Source organism: Primulina huaijiensis, chromosome 13, assembly GCF_012295235.1.
Source record: "Primulina huaijiensis isolate GDHJ02 chromosome 13, ASM1229523v2, whole genome shotgun sequence".
In the NCBI taxonomy this organism is placed as follows: Eukaryota; Viridiplantae; Streptophyta; class Magnoliopsida; order Lamiales; family Gesneriaceae; genus Primulina; species Primulina huaijiensis.
This window is the reverse complement of record NC_133318.1, coordinates 15435384-15444967: the sequence shown is the minus strand read 5'-3', so window position 1 is coordinate 15444967 and position 9584 is coordinate 15435384.

Genomic DNA, 9584 nt, shown 5'->3' with positions numbered 1-9584 from the left:
CGCACAGTTTTATTCTGATCAAAGAACATACTTTTATAGGTTTGAGTGTAAAGTTTTTTTTTAACTTGCTGAATGGATTATATCAAATGATTCATGTAAATATACCTCAAATGACTTGGCGATAGCCATGGAAAGTGGGAGATTTGTGCTTAGAATAAATTCATTGAATCCCTTAATTTGACCTTTGGAGATTTTGTGCAGCTACCGTGGGTCTAAAACATAGGTAAGACCAAATTATGCAAGTTTTTTTTAGATGAAAGCAACTGCACTTTCGAAAATGACCCTTTATCATGGAAATAGTCGCTTGACCAATTATTCCCTTCAACATTTCTGGAGTGATTCGCTCTAAAAAAATGATTCTGCTTAGTTTTTTTTTTCCCATTCTTTTTCTTCTTTATCCTTGTTCTTTATCTAGTTGGTTTTTATAAACAATAATGTCTCCTCAAATTTTTCTTAATTTTTTACAGGTAGACAGTAGTGTACGTTTCTTGCGGCACAGGAAATGGTCGTATTACCATGATTGGTGTGAAATTTTTGGAAATGATCGAGCAACTGGTGAACATGCAGAGGACTTTGCAAATTTTGTTAAAGATGTCCCTAATATGAATTACGAAATATCTAATGACATCGAGGTTGGGCTTGAGGACATATTTCGTGTTGTTGAAGGAGCTGGTGATTCTATTTCTGGGACACAAATCCCCTCATCCGAGAAAACTGCAAGCAACAAGTCAAAATCAAAAAAACGTAAGAAGTTAAATGAAGAAGAAGATAGCATCGTTGCAGCCATCAACAATGTTGCAGAAGTGACCAAGAGTTCTATAGCAGACCTTGTTAAACAACTAGCAACTGATGAGAAGATGGAAAATGCAATGGACAAAGCGTTAGACGCATTAGAAGTGATTCAAGAGCTAAGCGCAGAGGAAAAATTTCTTGTTGCAGAGTTGTTGGTTGATAACCCGAGAAAATTGGCCCTTTTCTTGCGTCATGGTCATGAAGGTAGGCTAAGCTTAGTCAAAAGGCTCCTCAAATCAAGTTAAAAATTTGGATTCCTAGATCTAACTTCTCTTTGGCTAAGCTGAGAACATATGTTATTTGATATCTAAATTTTATCAACTAGTTGATATATAAATTGAATTGAAATTTATGAGTTTTGAATGTTAGAACTTACGTGATTTGGACTATATTCTTTGATGGTTTATATATTTTTTTATTTGCACACATCACATAAATAATTTCATGATGAAACTAAATAAAATTTAAAAAATTGAGAAAAAAATAATTAGAAATCAATATTAAAAATGAGAAAAAATACAAAATCATATTAATTTTTATTAAAAAATAAATTATCAGATAAATACATAATCTATAGTTTAAAATTTTATAAAATATTTATTTATTAACAGCTGAACACATGATTTTGAAAACACTGCGACAAATATTATTTTATATACCAAAATTGTCATCAATGCTAGTTTAGGGTATTTTTGTCTCAACAACAAAAAATGTAAAATTTATCATACTCATTAAAATCTTACCAAACAAAATATTCTTTATCACTACATATTATATATCCTTACCTTGAGTTTTGTTATCAATCCAATTAGTTATCCTATCCTACACACCAAACATAGCCTGAACATATTAAATCATAACCTTATAAAATAACATTTTGACATAATAAATCGTAAATATTTAAAATACATGTCATAAAAATTCATAAACATTTGAAATAATCATATTAGCACAAAAAACAGCATTCAGGGCACTGCCATGACGTTAACTAATTTTTAGGTGTAAAATGACCGTTTTACCCCTATACGTAAAATTTCCCGTTTTTGACATTTTCTTAATTTCCTTGACTCTAACATGTCCCAAATAATTATTTAAGCTTACATGAATTTTCTCATATTTTTATTTAGCTTAAATCGAGGTCTTTTAATTTAATATTTAAATAAGACGTATTATTGCGTTTTAATCCCGAATTAAACCAAAACTTAATATAAAATTCCCCAAATTAAAAACTTAGACTTTTAATAATTATTTGAGCTTAAATATAATTTTCCATAATTTTATAAAGCTTAAAACTAGGCATTTCAATTAACTCGTTAATTAGCGTTTCGTGCGGCGATTAAATCCCGAATAAATCAAAACTCGTTATTTTGATCCCAAATTTGAAACATAACATTTTTATTACTTATTATACCCTTCCAAGTCATGAGCCACACCCGTGGACCCATGGATTCAATTTTGGCTTTTAAATTTTCGTTTTGGCCCATCGACGAACACACCGAGCCATCTCCGAATTTACTAGAGCCACGCCCAAGCCACCTTGAACTAAAACCTAGCCAACCCCCCTAGGGACTCTACTGACCAAGCCCAACCCAAAGAACAAGCCCCTAAGTCGCTCAAACTCTCCTGGATAAAAGCACCAAATTCTGATGTGTGTGTGCGTGTGTTTCCCTTGATAAATAAGACTCCCACCTAGTCTAGGACCCTTCCAGCCCTTAACCACTTGACCCTTCATGACCCTAACCTTCCCTGGACCATGCCTAAACCAAACCCAGATCAACCCAGCCCCTAGACCCTGCGCACGAGCCACCTGAAGAAGGCAGCAACCTGTGCGTGACTTCTTATGATGCAACCCTCACGATTTCTGTTGCTAGCTATCCAACCATCGAGCCACCCCTTGAACCAGCCCCCCAAGCACTCTCCTAGGACCCTAAGGGCCTAACCTAGCCCAGCCTTGGTTCCAACCGAACCCAAGCCTAGCCTTTAATCCCATGAAACCGAACCCTACAGCACATGACAGTAAATTGGCTCCAAAATTGATTCATTCGTTTCCAGCTTGGTTCTGTTAACGTGTGCAGCCTTTTGGGGTGTTTTAGGACTCCTTAAAACTTGTGTAAAACATGAACCTAACACATCCTAATCATGGCAGCCCCTTAGGTAGATGAAAGTCATGGTTTTTGGATCAAAATACATGTTTTAAAAATCACCCAATATGCATATCCGAAAAATCTTCAAAGTTGCAACTTGTTTTCATGCAAATTCAAACATAAATACATAATATGGTGTGATGATGAGTAAAAGGAGAATATGGCGTGCCTTTGCGTTATTTAGGCTCGAAAAACCGTTGACGACGAAGAACGGGACGCAACCTTGGCTCTCTTCCCTTGAATCCCTCGAAATTTCTTCTCAAAAGTGTGTTGTGTGTGTGCCGTGGGTTAGAGAGGGTTTGGGGAGAGTTTTTCAGATTTTTGGTAGTTGTTGCCGTGAGAATGAGTGCATGGGGTAGGTTTTTAAGTGTTTTTTATATAATAAAACTAGCTAATTAATTTACTAATTAGGCTTAGGCCTATTAAGCCATTAATTTAAGCCCATTAGTTTTAATTAGGATTTAAATAAAATATTTACAAAGTTTTGGTAAAATAAATTTGTGAATTTATTAGCCGGATTGCTAGAAAGCTCGTATTTTGTTTGAAAAATCAATACCGATAAAATTTACGTCCCGACGTATCACCTCAAAATCCCTTATTTTTCAAAAATAAGAAAAAACAACACTCATATTTTAAATAATTAAAAATAATTATTTAATAAAAATATATTAAGTTTTTCAGCCTTCGGTCCTCGTTCCTCGATCGCAACTCGAATAACCTTTAAAAATACATTTTAATGCAACCATGTAGAAAAATATATTTTAAACATGCAAATATGCACAATATAATTAAATAATGCAATTAAAACAATTAATTAAAATACAACCGAATTTAATAATTGCATGCATGTGGTTTACGTGGACCTTAAAATTTTCGGGGCGTTACACACTGAGAATGGACAAGCACCTGGTCCGTTTGCGAAGTTTCTCCAAGAACATGAGATTGTTGCCCAATTTACTATGTCTGGTTCTCCAGACCAAAATGGCGTAGCTGAGAAACCGAACAGTATTGGATATGGTGATGAGCATGTTTAGTAGCTCCAAACTTCCTAAATCCTTGTGGACTAAAGCTCTTAAGACAGATGTGTGTACCCTAAATCGAGTTCCAACTAAGGTTGTCCCAAAGACACTCTTTGAGTTATTTAAAGGTCGGAAACCGAGTTTGCAACATATACGCATTTGGGGTTGTCATTCAGAAATAAGAATTTACAACCCATGTGAAAAGAAATTGGACCCAAGAACTATAAGTGGATATTTCATCGGGTATGCCGACAAATCCAAAGGATGCAGATTCTATTGTCCATCTCACAACACTAGAATTGTGGAATCAACAAATGCAAAATTTCTTGAGAATCACTTGATTAGTAGGAGTGATCATTCAAATGACATTGTTTTTTTCAGAAAGATCATATTAATTCACAACCCTCTAATTCAAATGATAGATTGGTCGTTATTCACACCCCTCACCAAACGGGTGTTAGGCAACCGGTTATTGAAGTTCCACAAATCGCTGATGAAAATCTAGTAAATCAAGTCGTTAATAAAGAACAACAAGAAATTGTTGATCAACCAAACAACCTAAGGAGATCTAGAATATCAGCTATATCTAGTGATTATGTTGTGTATTTACAAAAATCGGATTTTAACATTGGAGCCGAAAATGATCCTAAAATGTTTTTACAATCCATGAGTTGTAATGAGTCAGAATTATGGTTTAATGCTATGAAAGAAGAGATGAATTCTATGGTCTTTAATGGAGTCTGAGATCATGTTCAGTTGCATGATGGTGTAAACGCCATTGGATATAAAGGGGTCTTCAAAACAAAGAAATACTCATTAGGCAACATTGAAAGACGTAAAGCAAGACTCGTAGCTAAAGGAATTACTCAGCAGGAAAGAATCGACTATAAGGAGACTTTTTATCCTGTATGTAAGAAAGATTCTCTCCATACATTCTAGCATTAGTTGCACATTTTGACTTAGATTTACAACAAATGGATGTGAAAACGGCTTTACTCAACGAAGAATTAGAGGAAAATGTTTATATAAAACAACCTGAAGGATTCTTCTCTAGTAATGGTGAACATTTGGTATATAAGCTTAAGAAATCTATATATGGATCGAAACAAGCTTCCCGTCAATGATATTTAAAATTCCATGATGTTAGCTCTTCATTCGGATTCGTAGAGAACATCATGGATCAATGTATATACTAGAAGGTTAGTGGGAGTAAGATTTGTTGCTTATTCTAAATGTGGATGATATATCACCTACAACCAATGACAAGGGTTTGTTATATAAGATGAAACAATTTCTCTCTAAAAACTTTGATATGAAGGATATGGACAATGCATCTTATGTCATTGGCATTAAGATAAATAGATATCGAATTAGAGGTATTCTAGGTCTGTCTCAAGAAATCTATATCAACAAAGTTTTAGAGAGATATCAGATGAAAGATTTTTCACCAAGTATAGCTCCCATTGTTAAAGGAGATAAGTTCAATTTAAGTCAATGCCCAAAGAATGATTTAGAGTGGGAACAAATGAAACATATTCGTTATGATTATGCTTATGCTTCTGATGTCGGAAGCTTGATGTATGCTCAGGTTTGCACTAGACCTGACATTGCACTTGTTGTTGGGATGTTGGGAAGATATCAAAATAATCCAGGTTTAGACCACTGGAAAGCTGCAAAGAAAGTGATGAGGTACCTTCAAGGGACCAAAAATTATATGCTTATATTCAGATGATCTAAGAATTTGGAAGTAATTGGCTATTCTGATTCAGACTATGCTGGTTGCATTTATTCACGAAAATCCACTTCAGGATATATTTTCATGCTAGCTGGTGGAGCTGTATCTTGGAGAAGTGCAAAGCAGACATTGACTGCTTCTTGATAGATCATATCCACAGGTCGATGACTTGATATTGACATAAGTTTAAACTGCTGTTACTAACATTGTGGAAGAGGAATTCCAGCAGCAGATGGTATGTCACTTAAATGTTCCTGAGGAAAACATTCAGCAGTCTCCAGCTCTATTTCTTGTTCAGTCTTCGGAACTCGCGTTGGCTCCATACACTCCCTCTATCACTCTAGGCCGTCCATCATAACCAGTTTCGTCAGATAAAGTGGCTCAAATTGAGGATATTAAGCAACAGATGTTGGATCGGGATAGTCCAAGCTCCCTACTTGATGATATTTTATCAACCGCATTGCAACTGGATAGCTTGAGGAGACATGTATTGCCCTCAAATAACTAGTAAAAGAAGTCAGGTATGACCAGTGAGGGGCGAGACAGTATTTCTGATTTTAAGGAGCGTGTTCTCAAATTTGTTTTTTCTTTTGAGACAGATATTGCATCCCTCCAGATGTCTCTTACTCAATTCAGGAACACTTATGTTGATTCCATGTCTTATATCATTCTATCTCAATCCTCTCTTACTGATGCAGTTTAAGTTCTAAATGCCAAGACGGTCAGAGTTCAAGTGCTTGATGAGAAAAATAAGCACTTTCCAAGTGTTTGTTGCTTCGCAATACTCCAAACTTTTCCAGTATCTTCGGGATGTTGATGCCAAAAAAGGAGAGAGGTGAGAGCACTCAGTCAAGGCATGAAGATATACAAGAAACCAGAGACATTCATCCTCAACATAGATTTTGTTATACAATCGACTTACTGAATCAATTTTTAATCCATTTTTTATTTATATTATATTGTTGATTAGTTGCTGAGTTTTTACATCACTAAAAAGGAAAAAATTGTTGGAATATTTTAAATTTTGGTGATGTGATGTAAACAAAAATAAGAAGAGATTAAACCTCGGTAGTCAAATATTTCAGTAGACGCATTGATCAACAGACATCAAGATATTATAGATACCTCTATCGAAATTAGAATTCAATATCAAAAGACTCTACATATTTGGAATTTCAACATTAACTCTGATTTGATCCTTAAATGTTTGAAACCAAACATTAGAAAATCTTGAAGTTCAAAAGATGTTTTTGGTATAAAGACAAATTAAATATAGCCGTTGGATTTTAGTGTAACAAACATTTAATGCGGTGTGCTATTTCTTGCTAAAGGCAAAAGATATGTTGCACCGTGTACTATTTTTGGATAAGAACTTTGTGCGATCTAATTATAGATGTTCAATTTTGAACATTGAATATAATTTGTATGAGGTCCATTCAAGTCACGGAAATTACTCTACACACTCTACAATATGCAAGCAGTCTTATCTAATTCGAATATCTAAAGTTCATGAAGCTCTTCGGAAAGATGTGAATCACACAGAGTATTCTTTGATCATTTGAAGGATCATTTTGTGTTGCTTGAACACTCACCGATAATCTTAAAATTTATTGTTGTATGTGTGATATTTTGTAACTGTGTGAAAGAGTCTTTCCACACAAATCTCTATTTGTTTAAGAAAAGGCAGTAGGTATTAAGTTCTGAAGTGGGTTGTGCAAGGTGTTGTATTTATTAAAGTACACTAGTAATATCTTCTAGAAACAGAAGAAGAGACGTAGAAAGATTTTAGAATTCGAACTTCCAAAAACAACTCTTTAGTTTCTTATTTTCAGAACTTTATTTCATTTACTACCTTTTGGCCTACTGATTTTTAGTAATCTGGTTCACTGAGTTTAGTTGGAACATTTCTGCACTTTGCTTTACTAATTTTTTTTTTTTATTGCACTCAGAAGTATCAATATTTGTTCTTTACAGTTAACAACAGTTAAGGAGGACTCTCAATATTCAAAAAATATATATATATTGTAAGGTGTTTATTCATTTTCCTCTAAACACTCTCATCGATCCTAACAAGAGGTATCAGAGACTTCGATTTTTATTGATTCCAAAGAGTGCAATAATTAAGAGATAGATTATTGGGTGCAATAATTGTTTATGTTGTGTGGAACAATCGAAACGCGGTATTAAATGTTTGTTACACTGAAATAAAACAACAATATTTAATTTGTCTTTATACTCAAAACATTCCCTGAACGTCATGATTTCTAATGATCGGTTTCAACCATTTAAGGATAAAATCAGAGTTATGGCTACTGAGTTTTAATCACACTAAAAGATGGCTAAGATCCTCTTTGCTTGCTAATATATGCCAAAATATTGCTATTTTAATTTGAATTGTAATATTTAGCATTCTTTGAACCACGATTATGTTCGAATATAAACTGTTCAAGGTTTTGTTGTCGAAAGTTTGGTGGTTTTAAATTGTAGATTAATCATTTGTATTTTTAGTTCGTATTAGTCAAGATTCATATGCGTTCGATGGTATTCTCATTCTCCAAGATTAATATTTACTTTAATTCTAATGTCAACTTATTATTTTTTATATTATGTTATTTTAATGTCTAATAAAGAGAGAAAAATGTGAAACAATATTCTATCATTTTTTAAGCCAATATTTGGTAATCTTTCGTAGGATCGAACTTTGATCGCTTTACTAAAAACTATAACTGATGGTAACAATACAACTCAAATACTTTTAAATTGTACAACAGTCCAAGCACCATAGTTCGATCGCTCTCTCAGCATGGACAATTATTGCATCATGAAAATCTCTCTCCCGATAATTACATTCCTTGTAATCAATGGGAATCGAACTCGTTATATTGGTTTTGATACCGATTGTAGGATCGAGCTCATGACGTTTTTTCCAAAATCTATAGTTGGTTGTAACATTGCAACTCAAATATTTTAAAATGTATAGCAACTCAAGCACCACAGTTCGATCGCTCTCTGAGCAAGGACAATTATTGTATCCCAACAATTTCTTTCAAATAATTGCACTCCTTACGATCAATAAGAATTGAACTCGTGATCTTGGATCTGATATCAATTTTCGGATCAGATATTTTATCGAGTCGAGTAGATAAACTATGTCAAATACGTCACATATTGTAAAATTCATTTCTTTAAACGCAAAAACTTGTGTGAGACGGTCTCACAGGTCGTATTTTGTGAGACAAATCTCTTATTTGGGTCATCCATGAAAAAATATTACTTTTTATGCTAGGAGCTTACTTTTTATTGTGAATATCGGTAGGGTTGACCCGTCTCACAGATAAAGATTCGTGAGACCGTCTCACAAGAGACCTACTCTTCTTTAAATATAAACCTCGAGATCAAGTTTTGTGTCACTAGATTCACCAATCCAGCTTACTGGATTCTTGCATCAGATATAATCTAATCTAGAGCGCCGAAGAATATTGCTTATCAAAAAAAATTTATCTATAAATTAAAGTATCTTTTACGATCATTTCCATTTCCATTATCTACCTCATCCATGATATCTATAAATATAGTATCACATGTCAATAAATATATTATCACATGTCAATGTGAGATGCTAGACCGTTTCTCTCTTCTCCCAAGTAGCACAATTTGGCCACACCTCCCTATTTTGAGTAGGAATTTCGGCCACCACAACTCCACAGCACACCCGTCGCGGCCCGCAGCATCGCCACTGCTGTCGCTGGATTGCCTTCACTTTCTGGCCGTTGATTCTCGATGCAATTTCGCCTTGATTTCTAGTGCGATCTACATGAGAAACGTAGTTTCAATCATGGACTTGATTCGGAGTTTGAAGAAATACGAATCCAGTTGATTATTTGTATGGAATAC